Below are 23,318 nucleotides of genomic sequence, written 5' to 3' on the forward strand. Positions count from 1 at the left end.
AGGCATCTTGCAAATTTTAATTGAAGATCTGTATTTTTGCCAGGATAATGTCTCCGCCTGCCTTCGAATAAATCGTGCTTCTTTGGCTTTGGCCTGTTCGAAGCCTAAAAGGTTGCTATAGGTGGGGTAGCTCCGTAGGATTCCCCAAGCCTGTTTGTTCTTTTTTAGCTTCGAAACACTCGTCTGTCCGTCAGGGATTTAGCTTTTTGCACACATTACCGAATAACGGGTATCGCCTTTTCTGCCACTGCCTCAGTGATTTTTTTGTCCGTGAATGTGCAGTTCTGTTGAAAAGACATCTTCCAGTTTCAAATTCTACATAAAAACCGGCCACTCAGCGAGCTGCAATTTCCACCAGTGTGGCCTAAGGTTGGTGGTGATGGTAAGAGTTTGAAGACTGCTATCTCTATCATCACTACCTTATGACGTGTCGAGGGCTTTCCATTTAAAATCATTAAAAAGAGATGGTGAGAAAAAAGCTAAATCAAAACAACTTAAAGTGCGGGAAGCCGGTGAAAAGAACGTCGATGCATCCAGCTGAGATTAGAAGGCAGATATCATTGGACAGAATAAACTCTTCAACGAGTTGCCCTCATTGGTCAGTTTTGACACTGCCCCATAGAGTACGATGAGCAATAAACCTACCCAAACAAATGGCTCCAGTAATTGTTCTGTTAAATTTTCTAAGTGTTTGGTAGTAAAATATGTATGGTTGTGGAATATACAGGGAACGGTGATGGTGTTGTGAGACAGAACGATGACAGCTACAGCCTCAAAAGATGTATTCAATGGGACATTTCGGATATGAGTGCCACCCTGCACAACTATAACAACTCCTCCTGACAAATGGCTGGAATATACGCAGTCCCTTCGGACGATGATAGAACCTTTGAGAATTTGACTACTTTTTGGACCTAGATTCTTTTCCTGAAGATATACTGCAAATGGCGAAAAGTTGATGTCTTTGATGTCACCTAGATTGTGTATGAAACCTCAACAATTCCAGTGTACTATGAAAGCCATGGTTATAAAATGAAAAATGTACTTATGTGTGTGAATTTAAAAATTTAAGGCGACATGCCTTAGTGAACAATGCTCATTTGATAGGCAGTGACAATTCAGGTTATCTGTCCCTTTCTCGGTGGTCACAAGGAGCTTGTCCTTCTTAGAGCGATCACAAGAGCGCTATTCCTTTGGCATAGATGACGCCAGGCGCCAAGACATGCATCTCCAGCCTTGGTGTTCAGTTTAGCCTTAGTACCTGCAGAACAGCTGTCTGCAGGGTCGTCTTGGATGATGGTGGAGCAGCACTAGCTGCTGCCACCAAGGGGGCGGATGGAGTTGCTACAGAACCACTGACTGTGACCCCTGTAGGCTCCCAAGAGTGACGTGGTGCTGCCCCTTGCCGCATCACATTGGCTAAGCTTATTTGAGGTGAGAGTGAAAGCTTCTTCCTCACTTTGAAAAATGAAGACTTCTCTTTTACTGTGAGGGCAATCACCTCCTCCTGCTTTCAACAGAGACATGATCGTGAATGTGCTCGATATCCCTTGACAGTTTACACAACATGGGGGAGCGTTGGTTTTCAGAGGGACGGTCGTTGGCGCTGCACTTTGCGCATGTTCTTTTGCTCTACGTTATTGTGATGCATGGCTGAACCTCTGGCACTTGAAGGCATCGTCTTTGGTTCTGTATGTGTAGTCCGACATTGATCTTTAGATATCCTGCGTCGAGAGAGATGGGAAGAATGCTAGTAACAAAGACATGTTTGGTGGGGGAGTTGTTCATCATTTCTTCGGATTGTTATTCTTTAAACTTTGATCACACTTTGTTCTTGGAATCCCGAGAGAAGTTCCTCGTCACCCAAGCTGAGAAAATCTTCCTCTCAGATAACGGCCCTGCAGGTGTTTAGAGAGGGATGGGGAGAAATTGTGACTGATATCACCAGTACTGGCAAGATCGGACAGCTTTTGCACTTGTTATTTGTTTAGCAATTTGATTAGGTGGTCTACAGTGGTACTTTTTGAGGCTTTGTATTCTTCACCAATTTTTTTCTGTGAGGCATTTCACTACCAAGAATGGGGATAGCTTATGCATACTTGTTCTTTCACTATGTAAGACATGGTATTGTGGGAATGCATCGCAGCTATGCACCGCCACTACAACCTAATGTACATACCTAAGGCTGGATATACTACACACGGTTAACCCCTTGCCGCCCGGAAATTCCGAAGAAGTGAAAAGAACACAGGAAAGATGAAAAGGCAAGAGAGAAATACGAAGATTGTAGAGGAGGACAGGAAAAGGCAACTGCCAATTTCCTCCAGGTGGGTCAGTCTGTGAAGCAATATGTGAAGTATGCTAAGCAAAGGCAAAAGAGGTGCGTTTCCACAGCCGAGGGACCTTAAACGTCCTAACACCCGCTGTCGGCTCCGCCCCCAAGATCCCCCTTTTCCCAGAAATGGGTGGCTAAGCCACGCATGGCTACACCCAGGAGGGTCCAACACCCATGCGCTCGGCTCCGTGGTGTCGCACCACACCAAATGCCTGCTGACGCAGACGCCCCTGCAGGGGGTGAACAAATATGAGCGGCGTCTCGAAGGCTGGAGTTGAAAGAAGAAAGAGCCTCAATTACTATGGTAGAAGTGTGGATGAGCTTGCGATTCATGTCAGACAAAAAAAAAAAAAACAGTGCACTCAATGCTTCATGACAGAAACGTACACACACAACACCATTTCGCATGCGCATTTCTTTCTGTGGTGTCCTTGTGTGTACTGTGTTTCTGTCTGATACTATACTCGCGGACAACTTTCTGTGGCTATGAAGGGAAAACTACGGGGGCAGACCTTCTGCACATGTGTTACGGCGCCAAGTAGTCCGCCAGCATTTGACAGTACTTTTGGTTACTCGCAACAGCCGCTGAATCGACGCAGCTTCCACATGCGACGCTTTCGCATTTGGCCTGACGCGGAAGGGAAAAGCCGCAAAATAAGTAAACTCTTACATTCAATGGCGTGTTTTGTCTTATTTAAATGTTGCTAATATGGTGTGTGTGTGTTAGCTCTTCCCCAGCTTAAACTAACGTGGATCAAAATGCGGGACTGTTTTCAGGGTGCTCTCACTTGTGCGTGCTTGCCTCCGTAGCTTTCCCTTCAAAGCCACAGAAAGTTGTCCACGAGTATAGTTATAAACAGTCATTTTATTAAGTCTCAGATGCAATTAATCTAAATGTATCACCGGACGTACATTTGATATTAATGTGCTGCGAATTTATTGTGGTGCATCATTTATGCAGAAACAGCCAAAGCTATTATTTATGCTGCGCTCCATGTTAGGAATTTTATCAATGTGGCAAAACAAGAAGAGTCTCGTTTGAATTGCCTTTAAAGAGCAGCCACCCTATAATCTTTATTTTAACTTTAAGAAATTACTATCGTAATCTGCTTTATCCATCTTACACGCAAATTCGAAGTTGAAAATGCAACACACTGCTTTTTTACTCACCAGTGTACATGGCCAAAGGCTGGAAGGATAATCTGCTTTCGTGGGTAGTCTCCGAACAGACTGTGCTCAGTTTCAGCGATTAATTTTTGTGCTAGACAGCACATTATTATTTTTTTTAGTGTGAAAGCATTATATGGCCCAGTACGAGAAAATTTGGTGTTGTAGGCAGTGGTGTGACTGAAAGATGGTACCAAAACTGGCCGACGGCGCGAAGAGTAAAAACACGTCAAAAATGCTCGGATTAACGTTAAATTTAGCTGGAAAGTTTCTGTACACAATCAATTAATGGCATTGAGAGCAAAATTTGGTACATTTCAATCAGGGTGAGAACAGAACCCGGGCCTCCGGGGTGCGGGACTAGCACGCTTTTCCGATGCCACGGTGGCTCCGCGGTTATGGTTGGCTAAAGTTGTCCCTAGTGCGCGCGTCATAGCACAGATCACGCCACTGCTTTCGTCACTGCCTCCCACGCGTCACTTGCTCTTCGGATTTCATCGTTGCTGTGTCTACTCTGATGCACTTTCGACTCTAAATCATGAGTGTATAAAATGACATGTGCCCAGTGTGTGTGTCACTACACACGTCACATCACTGCCTTCAGAATTCATCACTGCCGTGTCTACTGGGACGCTCTCTGAAGCAGTTACCTCAGCGGCAGCTGTGAAACGTGGTCTCTCACAGACCCAATGGACAACAGACAAAGCTGGGACATCCTCCAGATCATGTTGCTGGACATTAAGAATGTTTGCAGGACGTAAAAAAAAATTCACAGGACGTACTAATGAACGTCCGGAGGACTATAAGGTGCAAAGGGATTGTGCATCCTGGGCTGGTCCAACGAACGTTTACAAATTTTGTTACTGCTTTTCGCTATGTCCACCTGACGTCCACAGGATATCCAAACGTCCAATGCACACCAGAGGTGGGACTTTCTGTGGTCCTTGGACATCCTGAGGAAATCAAAGTAGTGGATCTTCTGTGGACATTTGTAAAAGAGTTCTAGGCGAGGCAGATGTACTTCGCCACTAGCAACGTGAATTTCAGAATTAATGGAAAGACTTAATTAGTGCCTGCGGGGGCAGTTGTTTAAATAGAAAACTTGGAGGCAGTCAAATTTTACTGCACTCCCATTTCTTTTTCAGTCTTGAAAATTGTGTCTAATTCATGATATTCTTCATCAAATCATAATCCTTCATTGATATCACAACACTTGTCACCTTATATTATGCATTTATTCAGTCATATCAATTACTGTATTGAATCTTGAGGCAGCACCTATAACATCCATCTATCACCTCTCCTAACCCTTCAGAAACAAGCTATTGGCATTATTTCTTTTGCAACTCAACAATCGCACACACTCCCATTCTTTATTAACAATCACGTACTACCTTTATCTTATTACTGTAACCCTCGTCTATTATTTTTCAAAGCTTTTCATCGCTATCTCTACCTCGATATGACTCCATCGTACATATTGGTTAATGCTGACTGCACTCATTTTTCTGTTAAGGATAATCTTCTTTTGCCTAATTTACACACTAACTATGGAAAACAAACTATTCTTTTTTCTGCTATATCCCACTATGCTGCTACCCCCACTATTTCTGCTACCCCCACTATGAAACTCCCTGCCTAGTGACTTAAAACAATGTAACTCCCTTTCCATTTCTAAATCTCAATTAAAGGACTACCTATTTGAATGAAAAAATGACTGTACTAACTTGACATTGTGTTTGAACGTCTGTGCCTACTTCAAATTTATGCTGAAGACATGTTATACCACGGTATTAATCTTTGTTATTTTGTGTACTTATTTTATTTTGTCACTTGTTCTTTATTATATGATCATGTATGACATCATTGTACTTATTTCGTCTTTTACCTGCTTATTTTTCACCTAAGCATTGTTAGGTTCGCTTCTTTTTCTGGATTTACAGTTCATCGTAACGGGTTCTGCCTGCAGTTTTTACTTTGGGACCCCTTTCTGTTTATTACTGTTACTGTACTAAACTACTTATGAATAAAATTGAATTGAAATTGAATTGAATGTCAAGCTCAATCCAAGCAATATCGAAACCAAGCATGCCTCACTGCTACATCACACAGAAACGTCCTGTGACCAAGTCCGAATGCCGGCATGTCGAGGCAAATAATGATACTGCACGGCAAAGCATAGGTTTGCCAAGCATAACATGCTGTATCAGTGTTTGCTGTGATGTTTAATTTTAAACTTCATCGAACTTTTCATTATACAGCGTTTCTATTTGATATGATAGCATGGCTGCCTTTTCTGTGCTCCTGGCGCGCTCGTTTTTGATAATGCCTGGATTGAGGGTTAAAATTTGCTGAGGAATATCTTGAATGAAACGCAGTGTTCAGCATTTCTATTCTTTTTTATTTTAGTCGGGATGCATTCGAATTTGACTGGCTCCAAGTTTGCTATTAAAGCTACCCTCAAAGCACTAATAAGGTAGTAAATTAGAACGAATTTGTTAACTGTTCTGAAACTCGTGCTATTAGCAGCAAAGTATGTCTGCCTTGCCTAGGAAACTCCTCTAAAGAAATGCCAAGTTCACTACGCTCAGAGCGCTTTTTTTAATAAAAGATCTGTATGTTAAAACAAGCACCCTGTATGACCAGCAACGAATGGACAGGAAAGCAGCAGTAACCGAAATAGTATTCCCTATCTTTTTAATTTCCATGCAAATTTGTACACAAGAACGCCAGTCTTTTTCTTTCTTTTTGTGCATCACTGTCTTACTGTACAGGTGTTAAGCTCTGTCAGAGCCTGCTGTGTCCCTTGTTTCGCTGGTTGTGCTGTGCTATTTATTTTGTGAGTATAGAATCATCATTAGGAACATTTGTACAACTCACCATCAATATATGCAATGGCAAAATGTCAGTGTTGTTGGAATTTTCGTTCATGTGAATAGGTTGGTTAACTTTTACTTGACGTCGTTGTAGTGTTTATACGCACACTCTGACAAATTAGATGCTGCCATGCAAAGCGCAAATTAAGTATACAACAGGCACTGGCTCACTAGTGCACGTACGTAAACAGAACAAGGCAGTGCACAAGGGCAGGAATTCGCATGAAAAGAGTGACACACATAATTGAAAACAAAAATAATTTTCATATTTGGCAACAGTCATCTTCAATCTTTACTGAGAATTTCCTGCCTATAGTGCAGCTTACTCTATCACTAGAGCTCTTGTCCCAATTCAGGTACATATGTGGGCACTGTTGGCTTGTGCAAGCTTTAGTTCTGTATGTCCCATTAAGGGTGCGTGAACATGTCAACAACCATTTAAACAGTGAATTAAGGCATCAGCAGGATCAAACGGCTACACATATTTTTATTAGTAAAAGTAGCAACAGCAAATGGTGAACTGTGGCACATTAAAGCCTAACTTCATAAAGATATAAAATATTGAATACATGGTGTATCGTGACTGGATGGGCAGTAGTTCAACTCTTGACCACACAGAAACTACGAACATGGGTGACTCAACACATGGTATAGTTTCACACACAAAAAAAAGGCAAATAGTGAAAAACTGATCACAAACTACATCACAGAAATAAACACATGTTGCATAAAGAAATTCGCAGCAAGTAGTGAAGTAAGAGAACAAAGTACGATACTAACATGGACAGCATGATGTGGCACAATAACTTACTCAAGGAGGATCACTTGACAGCAAAGCTGCCATAAATTAGATAATAAACATGAGTGGCGTAATATATTTTAGACACCTTCACTAAATAACACGAATATGTGAATATGACAAATATTCTGAGGTTTTTACGTGCCAAAACCACAGTGTTATATGACACACACCACAGTGGGGGGGGGGGGGGCTCCAGAATAACTTTTGACCACCTGGGTTTCTTTAATGTGCATCCAATGCACGGTACGTGTTTTTGCATTTCGCCCCTATCGAAATGCTGCTGCCGTGGCTGGGATTTGATCCCGCGCCCTCGGGCTTAGCAGCACAACACCAAAGCTACTACACCAGCACAACAGGTTACCGCAAAAAATTGTCAATTGAAAAATTTACAACGTAAGCCTTAAATGTCATTACAGAGAACACAGTCTGACGTACAGCTCACTGCTGACAAAATGCAAGAGATACGAATTATCACGCAGCATACATTCAAAATAATGAAACCGGTAATTTCCCTGTGGTAAAAAACAATACTTAAGAAATGCTTGCACGAAATGCCATATGCTTGAGCAAAAAGTATAAAAATTATCCTTCTACTCAGTGACTGACATCACACCTACACAGTGAAATGCGCATCACACACAAATATGTTGCGGCAACTATGCAATTTAAACTAAAACAACAATTCATCTCTGGCAACACTTATTAAGGCGCGCACGGCAGTGCGCATAAAAGTTGATAAAACACATAAGCACATTTGCTACATGATATCATTAGGGCAGGTACCGAAATGAACGCTTTTCTCAATACGGTTTTTGAAAATTGCACCTTTCACAGCACATCGAGAAATTTTGGCACCATAAAATATCCTACAGTGTCTAACCAAACCACACAGATTTTGCAACTTGGACTCGGCCCAGTTCGAAAATTAAGAGAGGCCCCTTGCTAACACAACTAGCTCCACTTTGCTGTCGGTTACACATTATACAGAAAGGCAGCAGGCAGGGAGATACGATCTCTCCAATGCTATTCACAGCGTGTTTACAGGAGGTATTCAGAGACCTGGATTGGGAAGAATTAGGGATAAGAGTTAATGGCAAATACCATAGTAACTTGCGATTCGCTGATGATATTGCCTTGCTTAGTAACTCAGGCGACCAATTGCAATGCATGCTCACTGACCTGGAGAGCCAAAGCAGAAGGGTGGGTCTAAAAATTAATCTGCAGAAAACTAAAGTAATGTTTAACAGTCTCGGAAGAGAACAGCAGTTTACAATAGGTAGCAAGGCACTGGAAGTGGTAAGGGAATACATCTAGTTAGGGCAGGTAGTGACCGCAGATTTGGATCATGAGACTGAAATAATCAGAAGAATAAGAATGGGCGGGGGTGCGTTTGGCAGGCATTCTCAGATCATGAAGAGCAGGTTGCCATTATCCCTCAAGAGAAAAGTGTATAACCCCCCCCACCCCTCCCAGCTGTGTCATACCAGTACTCACGTACGGGGCAGAAACATGGAGGCTTACGAAAAGGGTTCTACTCAAATTTGGGACGATGCAACGAGCTATGGAAAGAAAAATGATGGGTGTAACATTAAGGGATAAGAAAAGAGCAGATTGGGTGAGGGAACAAACGCGAGTGAATGACATCTTAGTTGAAATCAAGAAAAAGAAATGGGGCATGGGTAGGACATGTAATGAGGAGGGAAGATAACCGATGGTCATTAAGGGTTACGGACTGGATTGCAAGGGAAGGGAAGCGTAGCAGGGGGCGGCAGAAAGTTGGGTGGGCGGATGATATTGAGAAGTTTGCAGGAACGACGTGGCCACAATTAGTACATGACCAGGGTAGTTGGAGAAGTGTGGGAGAGGCCTTTGCCCTGCAGTGGGCTTAACCAGACTGATGATGATGATGACACATTATATTTAGCATAAATGAATTAGGAAATATCATGATGCTAACATGGATGGTTTATGACTTGGCATATGATCTAACATGAAGAAAATCACCAGGCTGTGAAGGAAGCCACAAGTCACAGAAAAAATTTGATAGAAATAATGTATTACAGACACTTCGGCTAAAGACTGTGTTGCAAGATGAGAAATGTCACAGATTGTCAACTATGCTCTGTTACTGCCGCAAAGTAAACATAAATGTCGCACTTTGACATGGCATACATCTCAATGGGCATAAAAAGTAAGCAGTAGATCCTCACTCGCTCGCTGTGGAACAAAAGTACAAGGTACAAAATACCAAGCAGTGTAGGGTCCATGTATTAGAACAATTGAAAAAGTAATGACCCCATATTTTCAAGTCTTTCTTTAAATGAAGGCATGGTACCTCTAAACCGCAGAAAAATACTGGCAAGCCTCAGAGCACCCTAAATGATTTAATATAATCGCTTTTCTATCGCTAGTCTTGGTTTCGTTTCTACTGTATTGTGATGCCGTGACATAGTATGTGGCTCACTCATGGAGGAAGGAAACTGAGGAGAGGCACTACTCTCTAGCTCCGCGCGCTAGGAGAAAAGTGTGGAGTAAACGACGTAATAGGTTCTCCTTTGTTTTGCTGTTTTTTTTTATTTCTTTGCTGTAGCGGCCTCGCCTTTGTTATTGTTCTGTGCGCTCACACGTGTTGCTCCGTAGGTTTCGTACCGTGGCAAAGGCGCCGTGCGGGCAGGTTCGCGTTGGTCTCAGTGTTTTGTTGCGCTGCGTTATCTGGACCGTGCTCTACCAGATCTTGCTGTGGCCAGGTGGGACAGGAGGAACTAAAGTTCGTGAAATGAACACGCATGCAACGCTGCACGCAATGTACCGCGCCACGGCAATGGCAACAGACGAAGGAATATCCGCGGGAAATTTTGCGCTCTTTGGCGGAATCATGCTAACGTGCTAACGATTGTTTAGTATTGCTGCGGAGCGCGCCGGTCCGAGCAGCACGGTTGCGCGCAGCGCGGCGTGGTTTCACGAGAAATGTAGAGGAGAGCTGGCCCGATAGGCGGAGCAACGCCATGAACAACGCCAACTTCCGGCTACACTTTAGCTTCACAAAGAGTGACGTCAGGGCCTCTCCTGAGTTTCCTTCCTCCGTGGGCTCACTCTGCCGTCCATCATGCAGCAACACCAGTTCTCAGGATGATTAACAGCATATGAGGTGACCAAGCAAGCCACAGCGAGTGTCAAAATGTCACAATGTCCTGCTTTGACGTGAGCCCATATCGTGCTATGACGTCAAACACAGTATTGAGCTGGCCCGATAGGCGGAGCAACGCCATGAACAACGCCAACTTCCGGCTTAACTTTAGCTTCGCAAAGAGTGACGTCAGGGCCTCTCCTGAGTTTCCTTCCTCCGTGGGCTCATTCTGCCTTCCATTATGCAGCAACACCAGTTCTCAGGATGATTAACAGCATATGAGGTGACCAAGCAAGCGACAGCGAGTGTCAAAATGTCACAATGTCCTGCTTTGACGTGAGCCCATATCGTGCCATGACGTCAAACACAGTATTGTCCAGGGAAAACACCAGAACTGGCTAAAGAAAAGTTATTACAGTAAAATATTTAGAGCACTCTGAGGCTTGTGACAACGTTTCCTAAAGTTAAGCCGAAGTTAAGCGTTGGCCGAAGCCGTGCATCAGCTAAAGCCGCAGCCGTCATTTCATCTCGCTTTCAACCGCTCGCGACAATGGTTCCAACCTATTTAGTTACATAATTAAATTATTATAGAATTACAAAGTGCACGCTGTTTTATTTACTTGCTAAATTAGGACCTTTGTTGACTATCATTATGATCATCATCGTTGACTGTAAACAAACTCGAATGCGCGCGGTAAACCGAAAAAAAGGTATACGAAAAATTACTGCTTCTTTTGTATAAATCACACATTCTTTATTGTAGAAAAAAGAAGGCCTCTCATGGTTATTTTGTGTTTCATTATTATGGTCATAGAGGTGTGCGCCGTGTCTGTGTCGACCGGCGACGGCGCTGTGGTCGTTTCCAGTCGGCGGCGGCGTGAAACCGAAACCACAAATTTAAAAAGCTGTTTCGCTACATCCTTCTTTGCTAAACTGGTTGAAATTCTGGCCTTTCCATACTAAGGGCTGAGAGGGCCGAATACAGAGGTTTTGAGAGTGAGAGAAATACAAAAATTTTTGTAAATCTTGCTTTTCAGCCAGCATTTCTTTTTAATATAATGGGCACATTTCTAAAGGGTCTATGTGTTGAGCGTGTTTGTATATTCCTTCCTCCGCGAATATGTAGAACCTTGTTTTCTTTTTTTGCGTCGTAGTCGCATTTGTTTTCCTTTTTGCTATGCCTCGGTTTATATGAGATTTTTTCCATTGAGGAAAGAGTCAGTGAATTCGCCTAGAATTGTTAAGCCAGCACTGAAGCATGTGGCTTTCTAGATATCTTAACCTTGCTCCCACTTGTTCGAAATGAGATTGTGTTTATACAATATACTTAACGTAAAAAAAATAGACCTTTTTTATGACCAACGCACGTTCTAGACAGGACAATAAGCAAAATTACTTGTTCTGAACATTAATCACCCTTTGCTTATGTAACTTTTCTTATAACGTCCTTTTTTCTTCGTCCTTTTTTCGTGAAGAAAAAAGAAACCAAAATACGTTTCTTTTTTTTCTGCAGCAAGTGAATATTTTTTTTTTCAGCTGAGATATGTTGTGATGCGGTAGAAAACAAATTTGCTCAATTTATTACCTCGTCGTCATCATGTTGAATTAACGAAGTATGAATTAGTACAATTGTAGGCGTTGCTCAGATGCACAATTATTTAAAAAAAAAGAATTCAGTTTTAGCCTACACGTCGAAACTCAGTGCAGCTATCGATGTCAGTTGCATGCAATTTTTTATATGAATGCTACAAAGAAATAGCACCATGCAGTATACATGCAAGAATATTTTTTTACATGTAGAAATGTAAAAAAAATTTCTTCGAATGCAACAGCCGGAATAATGCGAAAACTTTCAACCGGCATCCTAAAGACATCGGGGCCAGAAATTTCTATCCTGCTACAAGTTGCATCTCTCGCCTTGATGCCGCTTTCAGACACAATACTGATTCTACCCGCAACCACAGTGCCCCCGACGCTCAAGCCGTGATTCCGAAATTCCCAGGCCGCTGTTTATTCTCGTTGTGCCATATTGCGCTTTTCAAGCAGAAGTTTCGGAATCCCACGTTGCGCTGACTTGTGATGACGCGCATGCGCAGACGCGTGGAGAGCAGGGTTAGTTTTGTTTGTTGTGTTGCTTCATTGCTCCCCTGCTTGACACGATTCTACACTCGAGACAGGCAAATAAATTAAAGAACACAAAATCTCAAACGAAGCTGGATTGACTTAAAAAAAAGAAACCTTTATTCCTATTTAAATGGCGCGCCGACGTCTTGTCGTCGCACACCCATAATCCTGGATAAACATGCTATTCCGTGGTTTCTCAACTTCGATCTTTGAGATAGTTCTGCGTTCATGGGTAGATATATATCAAATAGACAGACGATGAATATTTTTTGTCGTGATTTCATTATGCTACAAAAAAGAAAAATCTTGCTGAAGGAAGGGCACCAATAAAGTTGGCGCTCGGCGTCCATCCACGCAGTTTATCAAGACATCTGTTATTTTTCTCTAGTGTTTAATGAACACGTCGCGTACGTTACATTTACTAATCAATATACATGCATCGTGCGATGTTTGTGTTTATGTGACGGTGTAATTGGTGACGAAGGAGGCACACAATGTACATCTACATCAGGCCCAGCGTACTCTGACTGTCGAGAAATCTACATAGTTATTTACACGTCCCATGAGTAAACATAATCCAAGGACATGGACAAATTTCCAAGAAAGCACAGCAGCCAAACACAACAGCCCGCGTGCCTTTCTGCAGTACACAATCTGCATCCAGCTTACTTAGCAAAACTCCGCAGGCGTTTTCTTGCGGACGTCCTTTTGCAATCCGAAACCAGACGTGCTAATAAGTCCGCAGGTGGCTTTGTGCGGACGTCCATGGGACTTTTATTTTCGGACAAAAAATAGCCAGCGCTCCAAGCGATCGATTCTACGCTTTGACGACGACCTTGCTATGTTCTTGCTCAAGGGGTGATCGAATCACACGATGTCGCCCTAAGAGCTGGCCATTGCATAAGGTTTCAGTGGATTCCTAGACACTGTGGTGTACATGGAAATGAGCTTGCCGACGTGGAGGCAAAGGTGGCTCACATTACTGCCGCACCAGTGTCCCCCCCCCCCCCTACCAGACACTATAATGCCTTAGTGTATAGACTTCTGCGCGACAATACCGCAGTATATTGGGCTTCGCCAGGTCGTCGCCGCCTTCACGAACTCGGCCCAGAGATGAAAATACAGATCTGCCGGCGATCTGATGTACAGACAAAATCGCTGACAGTCATCTCGAAAATTGTCGTTGCACCATTGACTGAATTGGTTCTATTGGCGCCTTCGCCTGACCCTCGACATCAGCCTGATAGTCTGAAGATTCTCAACAAATTTTCGCATGAGAGTGGACAGGACAAGAGGCTTTGAAGAGTCTTGGACCGTGCAAGTTTTTCACCACCATCTCTATCCTCATAATGTATTTTCTATTCTATCTTTCTACACCCTTCTCCCAACGCAAAGTAGCAGGTCAGAACATTGATTCAGACAGACTTCTCAGCTTTTCTCTCATAATAAAAATATGTCTCTCTGGCGTTATTACAGAAGCTGCAAGTGGGTCGCTTCAGCCCAACGGTTAAGATATATTTCTTTTTGTCAAGCCGGCATGGCAGTTATGGTTGTTTGTCTAAACTTCCTCCTTATTTCAAACGGCTTCGTGAGTTTGTAAAAAAAAAAATTTGCACAGTTTGTCTTGGCTTACCATGGGTATGCGCCACTCGGTCTCTGGTAGTCCCCGGTGAACATCTTTGATGCCAACTTGGGTTATTGGTTATGGGCCAGTAATTGTGTGCCGCTCTTCAACGAAAGTATTTGACCAAGTCCGCGACAAACTTGTCGGCAGACTTCTCCGCCTGTCGAGTATACGCGACGTTGCCGCTGTTCGGTAGTTTCGTAAACCCGCGCGTTCCCCGCGGTCTCGGCATCAGCGTCATGATGGCGTTCCCTCTGCGTAGGAGTTTCGTTTGCACGTTCTCGGCATTTTCTCAGCCTGCCTGCTTCCAACTTCGCTCGTTTGGCTACAATGTCAGGATCAGTCAACGCACGCTCACGCCATGTGATAAAGCGTTGCGCATTGATCGTAGTGTGGGAACTTATAGGAATACAGCGCAGGGTGTATGGCGTTGTAGAGACTCAAGTGTGGGCATGTGTTTGTTTGGAGTTTCCGCCATATTACGGTTTCCTCTCGGGTCAGAGCATTATGAGGCGGTGGCAGAGTTCTTAGTGAAAGCCAATAGTGTTGTAGGACGTGCGTGTATGTGAATGGTATCGGCTATGAGTGGAACTCAAACAAAATTGTTGCACCAACAGCTGGTCGAACGTACCGCGAACCTTGAAACATTATTTTTTTTTACGATGCCTGATCCGCATAAAAATGTAGCCCAAAAATAGCCATATAGCCGACTCATCTAAAACACTGCCAAACAAAAATTTAAGCAGCCCAATGTGGCTACAAATAGCCCGATCTGGCAACACTGGGAGAAACGCGCTCGGCGCTTCTCCGCACCGGCCGCAGCTGCGGCCGAACGCAGCTTCCTATTGGATGCAGCTGTCGTGACGCGCGTGTTCTGATTGGCTGCAGGTGGTTGCTATCCTCCAACGCGTGACCTACCCACTTCTTGCCTGCTCTCCACCGCGCGGCGCTGCTGTTGGCTCTTCGTCATGGTCGCGCAACGCACGGACAGACACACAACGGCTTTTTCGCCGTTTGGAAGCCCTAGCGCTAGCGCACTAAAGACTTCCATGCTATGCTAGATATCGCACATTGCTAAAGGCACTTACCGCGACACAGACGAGACAGCGATTGAGAGGAGACCGAGGCGGTTGTGCTGGGGTCGCTTTCTGGAAATATACAGACGAAATAAGTAACACTTAAGTTTGCATATTGCACAATTGGTTGAAAATATCTCGGAGTTTTCGTAAAATAGTGCCTTCAATTCGTGCAGGTCACTTCCGATTATATTTTGTTGCTGGATTACAACTAGAAATATGCCTCCAAAATTTAATAAGCAAAGTTCCAAGCTTTATTGCTACTACAGTATTCATGTACGTAGCATGTTAACCACTTCTGGTTTCTCAATAGCTGGGTGAAAACGCTATAGGCATCAATTTTGTTAGAGCTAGTTTTCTTCATCGATGGATGTTTGTATTCATTTTGTTAAAAGATTCGGTAATTGGCGGTGTTAAGAACGGCCAGCTGAAGTGCAAGTTCTGCCGGCCAGTTGCGACAGTGGCGCCAACTTTCATGGAGCGTCGCCGCAAACCTCTAGCCACTGCGTGACTAAGTCGACTGTGTGTGAACAACAGTACGTGCGTCCTCGACTCTCCGTCGCTGGAGCCGAGTTTGACGAAGCAGGCTTTGTGCTGAACCCGCCACCACGGGTCGGATCTGCTATGAGTGGGGGAGTTGCCGCGGAAACGTCGACTGAGACCCCTTCCCACGCGCCGACCAAGACGCAAGACAATGGGCAGACGGCGGGCGCGCTGCGGGGGTCAGCGCGGGGAATAAAATGCCCCTATGGTGCCTCGTCTCCCCTACGGTGCCTCGTCAACTCGCCTACGGTGCCTGGACGGTCGTTTCCGTCACCTGGGTATCGGGGGAGGACCGAGTCTTTATAAACCGCTGTTGTGCGGCTGCTCAGGACACTCTCTCAAGCAGTCTTAGACTGATACACTTTCTCAATCAGTCATGTTAAACTGATGTACTTTCTCTCGCAGTTATGCTAGACTGATGTAGATACTGTAAATAAACCAATATTCCTCGTTCTCGATGAGAAGCAGTCCTTCGCTTCATCAACGTCCTCAGCGTGGATAAGTTGGACGACGGCATGGGCCAGCTACCTTCTAATTCATGCCCGATTCCAATCTTGACAACGGGTTACGAGCGATGAAATTGAGCCGCCAATCCTGACGGCTTGATTTGTCTTCACCTTTATTCAAAATACCCATCAGAGGAAAACGATCTTCCAGTGGTTTAAAACTACTTGGCAACTGAGCAGTGGAATTCCTGCTCCAGTAGAATGTCTGCTATGTATACAGCGGCAACCAAACTTAGGGAGAACATTTCAGCGCGTGGCAAGGACTGGCTTCGCCTTGAAGACTGCTGTAAAGCGAAACGCGGCGCGACTTTTTGCGAACGTGAATTCGCTCGTCATCAACGTAAACGGTCCGGATCTTTTAGCCCATCATCGGGAACGTCACACACCGCAGGCGAGCACGCGATAAACTGACAAGCATGCGGTTCCTTGGCGCACGCATAGAGAAAGAAATTTCTTTCTCTATGGCGCACGCTGGGCAAATTTCGCTGCGTAACGTCACGTGGCACATGGCGCCGTAGCAGCCGACGTATAAAACACAGCGCTCGCCGTGCTACTTGCGCGATGTCCTATACATTGGTTTCTGTACGAAAATAATGAACCACAATAGCGCAGATATCCGGAACCACTAATAACTTGTTTTCCTTAACTTCATCGGTCCCCCCCAGGGACCGCTCTTCCACTCCAACAGTCGGCGCAGCCGGCCACAACAGTCTTGTTTTGGTCGGGTCGGCGTGGTCTCTTTCTGTGAAGTGGTCCTCGCAGAAGCGGTATATCTGTCGCACTACATCTACTCCCGTGTCAGCCCCGTCATGTCTCCCCTTTTAGCGTAATTTCACCATATGTCACGCCTGGAATATGGACAAAATACCGCGTGGTCATGATTAAAGAACACCTAAAAGCGGGTACGTACAAGCGATCAAAAATGATCGCCTTCTATAGGTGCAGGTTGAAAAGTGAGGCGCACCTGGATCGTCGCAGGAAGCTCCAACTTCTTGTTTTAATTCACAAAAGCAAACGGTGAGCTTCTAGCACAACCTCGTTACGCTATCTAGCGTAACGAGGTTGTGCAGCAAGCATTCAAATACCTTCCGTAAACAAAATTTTTCTATTCCTGAAAAAAAATGAGCACCAACCGCTAACATATAATGAAGCCAAATTTTTGTCTGTGCGTCGGATAGCATCAATCGGCTCATGAGCAACTGTTAACAGGTAGCTTCAGTTTCTTAAGCGCGCCGTGCCAAAACCATAACGATATTCCGCAGAAAGAAGCCGCGGAGGAGCTTTTGTTTCTTCCTATAGCTCTTTTGATAAGGATAGCGCTCGTTTGCTTCATAACGACTGCAGAAAAAGTGTGCTTACCTCTCATATTCGCTGGGAAACGGAAAATTTTCGCCCTGCATGCTGTCCCTCCCCGAGTTGCCACACCACACAGCCGCGCTGTACGCCTTGTGCCTTTTCCTCGGTTATTCTACCGTGGCCGGAACATTCGCGGGAACAGAAAGACAATCTTAAGCCGCAGAGCATACGAACAGCGCGGCAGGAGCAGACAAACAGAATGGCAGGCTCAGCGATAACAGCGATAGCGGCTTCCGCTGGCGCAATTCAAAATTTCCGGAAATTTAGCATCCCTATACTCCGACAGCGGCGGTTGAGTCCAACCGCTTGATTCTCGTCGCCAGCGCTCATAAAATAACTTACGAATCGTTTCCTCGTTACCTGCCGCGCCGATTAAAATGTATTATTGCGCATGCGCGAACCAAGAAAGTTGCGAAGTACCCGAGCGACCGCTCGCCTGGTGTTCAATTCCCGGCGCAGAAAGAAAACTTGCGGTGCCTGCCTCTTATTCCACGTTTGAGATCGCCAGTGAAGTTGTGGTTGCTCGCATAAGTCAGTCGCGCTTGTGTGGGAGGAAGCAGTGCGGACTGGCATGCTTGTTGCACTTAACATTTCGTGATATATCTTGTGCGGCGCTGACGCTGTGAGTTGCTGCAGGCGGTGGTGGACTGGCAGTTATTGCCGGCAATCAGTTACCCAGCACTGGCGGTAGATCTTGTTGTTCTCGCCCAGTGAAAAGGTGTTCACGACGAACAGTCGCACACGCGAACACCTTGTGCATGCAGCTGAGGCGGTTGAAGCTCGTGCGCCAGTCTCATATCCCACACCTCCAAGTCTCAATTCACAACAGAGCATGTCTTCTCTCTGCAGTTCCACATTTTAAACAAATAGTGCTAAGCAATCCCCGGCCTCTCGGCGGAAGGATGCTGGAGCTACCGGCAGCGGCTGGATGCCTGCTTCCTTTCGATTCAGAAGGCATTCAATGACAGCGTACTTGTGGCGCGCCCTGGTGCGCAGCGCAAGAACTGCACGCTGTAAAAGGCCTATATACGATCAGAAGTCGCATGCTTCCAGGTTAAGCTGCATTTAAAGACAGTTGCTTTTGTCTGCATTGGCCATACAAAGCTTATGAATAGATTAAGTGAAATTGAGTTTAATTTAAATTGTTATTTGCGGTAACTTTTTCGTACACCTCCACAATGCTCGCATTTATTCAGCCTGAAGCCAGTGACACTCAATTCTTGTGGTGCATTTGACCACCTCGTTTCTGTTCAAGTGAACATTTGTTCCCTCGTTTTTTTGTGCAATAGCAATTGTATAGACACTACAGGCAAATTTCCGTCGTCGGCGTCGCCGTGGTGTTCTGAATAAAGTTCGATGCGATAAGATCGCGTCAGTGCCATATGCTGTGGTGCGAGGAAAAAACGTGCGAGGAGGAGCCGAGAAGGATGGCGGCTTGATGCGCACCGTCTTCTCGCCCTCGCGTGGCAGGCGGCTGGAGGGGAGCGGTAAAACCCCTTAAACTTCGTAAAGTAGCGACACTCCTCGTTTCCTCTCTCTTTCACACTCCCTCCTCGACCGTGGCGCCGCCTACATTGCTCGAGCGTAGCAACGGCGCCAACATGCGCTCCTCGCCGCTCCGTACACGCTTCTCGAGCAAAAGTGGCGCTGATGCACGGTGCGAGGGCCCACGTGATGCTATTAGGCCAATAGCGACGCGGCGTCGACCAGAGCGCGCGAGGAAGAGGCGGCATTCTTCAAAGCGTGCCGCTGCTTTACGAAGTTTAAGTGGCTTTAGGGAGCGGAGGCAGCTAGCGCCTCCTCTTCTAGCCAGGACGCGGCTTAGCGCAGCCGTACGTGCCCTATCTGGAGGTAATCTGCGCTGGGTGCAATGATGAGGCGCGGATGGCTGATGGCTTCGAGTGCGCTGTGCTCTCGCGCGCCTGTAGTTCGCTTTGAAGCGAGAGGCAGCATGAAAGTGAATTCGCTTGCCGCTGCCGCACCTCTTCATCGCACCAGTCTTAGGACAGCGAGTGTCCACGGTCATTGAGTTTGGTATGTTTACGTTAGCGCGCGCGCGCTTGACACCATGCTTGTAAACTTAATTAGTAAGTGAACGTTTACTGCAATTCATACGGTCGATAAAACTACGAAACTTGCTTCATGTAGTCTAATACATTGCTATCGCCATCAGTGCTTCAATTCTCGAATGAAACTGCGTTTTTTTCTTCTTTTCTTTCTTTTTACAGCGAAGCTGTTTATGGCTAGGGTTCCATGCATTTTTGTTTCGCGTGTGCAAAAACCGTGGGCCGATCACGGAGATAATGCAAAACTGGGCCGACCGGCGGCGGAGGTGAAGCGAAGCACTCCGTCAGCTTGCAAAATTAAGTTTAATATCTTGGGTCCAAATAGAACCCGTATCAGATATTAAACTGATAAGAACAGATACCACGCTTTGGCACGCGTCGGCCACGTCTACGTTCGACCCGCCCTCTCTTTGTCGGCGTTCCAAACACTTGCGTACCTCCTTTCCTTACGCTATCCCGTGGTGGCGGTCCCGTCGAAACGTTACGCGAGTCTAGTTTCCTCCGGCTCCTCGAGGCGGCGGTCCCGTAGTCCACGCGAATATGTGCACCAAAATCCCGGTAAATGCGCTCGTACCTTTGTTCAAAATTATGTGTCACCTCTGTGTCGCGCGCTGAACAACTTCACTAGTCATCCTCCTTCACAGAGTGGAATGGCTTGTCTTTTTTTTTACCTGTCCTAAGGAGGGCAGGAGAGAGCCTACAAGCAACTACAACTACAACAACTACAGCAACTACAAGTAGCCCACAATCTGTTACTGCAATATCATCTCTTTGTGCTATGGTTGAACGAAGTGCTGCAACACGGCGCCACCAGCACTGCTGCGCTGCTTACGCCTAAGGCGCATACCGGTATTGCGAACGCAGTTCTAAGCATTTACCTTTCCAACGAGAGCTCCACAGGCGTCACCATAATACTGTTGTAATTACGCATGCGCAAATGGTAATAACTATGCGGATCATTGAAAACGCAACCTTATCCGACGATTGACATGAGCCTCTTTGTTTTCGTCTCTTGGGGCTGCTTTTTACGTAAAGGCTATAAACTCCCTGCTGAATGAACTACCGCAATGGCCTGTCTACCATACCATACCATACCATACCGTACCAAGCTAACACACACACACACACACACGCACACACACACACACACACACACACACACACACACACACAGATATATATATATATATATATATATATATATATATATATATATATATATATATATATATATATATATATATATATATATATATATATGACGTAACCATCCCCACGTCACAAATTCAGAAGCACCAGAGAAAAGAAACGACGCAATAGTTGAACGCCAAGCGTGACTTGCATTTTTCATGTTTATTTCTCTTTTTTCTTCTTCACCCTCCCATTCTCGTTCACAGGAGACTCCTTCATTCGCCTCTCGGAATTGTTTCCAAGGTTCTTTTTTTTCTCGGTTTGTTTCTTGTTTCAAGTGTAAATATATATAATATATTCCCCTTTTACGATTTGTGCATATTTCCCTCTCTTTTTTTACCACAATCCATGAACACAAGGAAATCATACGAGTACATAAGGAACAGCATGTGTAAACCAATGCCACAACGACTCTGTTTTCTTTCTGCAAATGAAGTGCGGCGAAAGCCCACTTCGAACAAAGAGAACAAATCGGTTCAGAATCGCGAGAAAATAAATAAGCGAGCCATATATGATGTATCATGGTCTCCTTCGCCCTATTAATATCTATCTATCTATCTATCTATCTATCTATCTATCTATCTATCTATCTATCTATCTATCTATCTATCTATCTATCTATCTATCTATCTATCTATCTATCTATCTATCTAGCTATATATATATATATATATATATAGACCACATTGTGGTCCTTGCAGGACGGGCAGACATTGAGTACAAGACATATACAAGATACGTTCGTATACATTCATAAACTATACAGACTCTACAATGATATATTGCTCACAGAAACATTTAGTAAGAAGATCAAAACGCAATACCTAAATCAATTAATGGTGCAAACATAACGATGTAAAAAAAAGGCAAGGGAATTGCACATCAAAGGCAAGGGAGTTTGAGAGCCGAGCACCTGCCCCGCTCATTCAACAGGAAGAACACCATTCTATACAGAAAAAACAAGACAATAAAAACTTACATAAAACACAGTCACATGTAAGGAGCGGGTCGCGAATTCCATTCTGAAATAGTTCGGGGAAAGAAGGAGAACTTATAGCTGTCTGTCCTAGCATAGATAGGTGTCAGTGTATCCGAACGATGGTGTCGTGTATACCTAGTGGAGAGATGGCTTACATATAGTGAAGGGTCCAGAGCCAATTTGTGATTAATTAGATTATGTAAAAAGTCTAGCCTGTGTTTCTGTCTTCTGTGTTCAAGCGAAGGAATATCGTTAGCCAACATCAACTCTGACGGGGAATCCGAACTTTTGAACTTAGAATAAATAAAACGAACAGATTTTCTCTGTATTCTCTCAAGCTTGTTAACATTGACATTAGTATAGGGATCCCATGCAATGCAAGCATATTCAAGTTTTGGCCGGATATAGGTTAGGTAAATCAGTAGCGTAACGTTTGAAGGGGCATTTCTTAGTTTGTGTCGCAGACAGGTTAGCTTCCGAAAGGCGGAAGAACATGTGTTTTCTATGTGAACGTTCCAAGAAAATTTATTATTGAACGTTATATATATATATATATATATATATATATATATATATATATATATATATATATATATATATATATATATTTAATCGCACCTTTCGGCATCTCAGTGTTTATCGTACCATTCTGAGCACAAGTGTAAGATCGCGTGGGCGCAAAATACGATGAAAAAATTTCTTTGCACAAAGGGGGGGAAAAAAAGCTGATATTATTGATTTCCGGGGTAACGGAAAGAATAAACATTCCGAACACACTGTTTGTGCAGAATCAATTTATGTTGTGCAGAATAACTACAATATAAGAAAAGAGAAATTAACAACCCTCAGAAAGTCATCGCATTGATTGTGTATCTATAGATTTTTTCTTGCCGTCGATGGTAGTTCCGCTGAGATGCAATTTAATATCATTAATTATTTTTGATAAGTAATGCGATGCCTTTTCTTTTTTTCATATCCCGGCTCTCTATGACGCATTAAACTCTCAGTAGCGTTCACATTTCACACCCTGTGTATGTTTATGAATAACTTAGAATATAAATAAGACGCGCATATAATATGTATATCAAATAAATAATACTGTTTTGCTCAGCGCGCGCAAAAACAAAGTAAAAACAAAGGAGGCGTATATTCGCCTGCACTTGTTCTATAGAAATAAATGCACGAGTCTGGGACCTGTATGTATAGTATACAAGAATTAAAATCAAAAGACGTGTTCTCAACAGACGTCTGTTTTCTGAAGGCTTTCTGAAGAGAAAGCAGAACACAAGATAGACACGCGATGAGACTCAACGTTAAAAACAACAAAACACGCAAACAGAATAAAAGAAACAACACAGGCCTCAATTAATCTCAATCGGTGACCAGCAACACGGCAATCGTCTAAAAGAGTAGTTATTCTCCTGTGTAGAAACGACAGAATGTTCTTGCGGTATGTACAAAATGTACAGAAATGGAACAGCATCCAGGAGAGAAAGAAAAAAAAAACAGGACTGCATATAGGAACACGTCCAAACGGTTACTTTCT

The 23,318-nt window shown here is 44.2% G+C and overlaps 1 long non-coding RNA gene and 1 pseudogene across 1 annotated transcript in view; both read right to left on the reverse strand.

Annotated features, from left to right (window-relative positions):
* Nucleotides 1-17,831, reverse strand: part of LOC142560261 (uncharacterized) — a 32,524-nt gene extending 14,693 nt beyond the window's left edge. The window contains exons 1-2 of the long non-coding RNA XR_012823329.1: nt 17,540-17,831; nt 15,144-15,203 (exon numbers count right to left, since the gene is read on the reverse strand). This is a non-coding gene — a long non-coding RNA (uncharacterized LOC142560261). The remainder of the gene's footprint in view (nt 1-15,143; nt 15,204-17,539) is intronic.
* Nucleotides 17,832-19,814: 1,983 nt separating this feature from the next.
* On the reverse strand, nt 19,815-19,981 carry LOC142562587 (U2 spliceosomal RNA; annotated as a pseudogene).
* Nucleotides 19,982-23,318: the final 3,337 nt, after the last annotated feature.

This window comes from Dermacentor variabilis, chromosome 10, assembly GCF_050947875.1.
Source record: "Dermacentor variabilis isolate Ectoservices chromosome 10, ASM5094787v1, whole genome shotgun sequence".
NCBI classification, from domain to species: Eukaryota; Metazoa; Arthropoda; class Arachnida; order Ixodida; family Ixodidae; genus Dermacentor; species Dermacentor variabilis.